The sequence below is a fragment of the Wasmannia auropunctata genome, unplaced genomic scaffold (genome assembly GCF_000956235.1).
Source record: "Wasmannia auropunctata unplaced genomic scaffold, wasmannia.A_1.0 LD336116.1, whole genome shotgun sequence".
NCBI lineage: Eukaryota > Metazoa > Arthropoda > Insecta > Hymenoptera > Formicidae > Wasmannia > Wasmannia auropunctata.
This window is the reverse complement of record NW_012026774.1, coordinates 239,957-240,263: the sequence shown is the minus strand read 5'-3', so window position 1 is coordinate 240,263 and position 307 is coordinate 239,957.

The following is a 307-nucleotide window of genomic DNA, read 5'->3' as shown; positions in this document are numbered from 1 at the left end:
TAAATGAATAATAGATAAATACACATACTTGTTAATTTTACTGAAGAATAATGTTTCCATAATTTGTTTCAAAATTGTATTAAAGTGTTACATATTTTGTATTAATTTTTACATAATGTTTATGTTACTTTCTAAGATTCATCTTGCGTTTAATTAACACGAAAATTTGAGTGAATCGTTGAGACATGAGATGTGTTAAATTTAATACAAATTTTTCAACTGTATAATATAAATAATAATAAATATTTTCACTAAAATTTTTCTATTTTACCTTAATTTTATATACACATATATATTTTCTTATTTT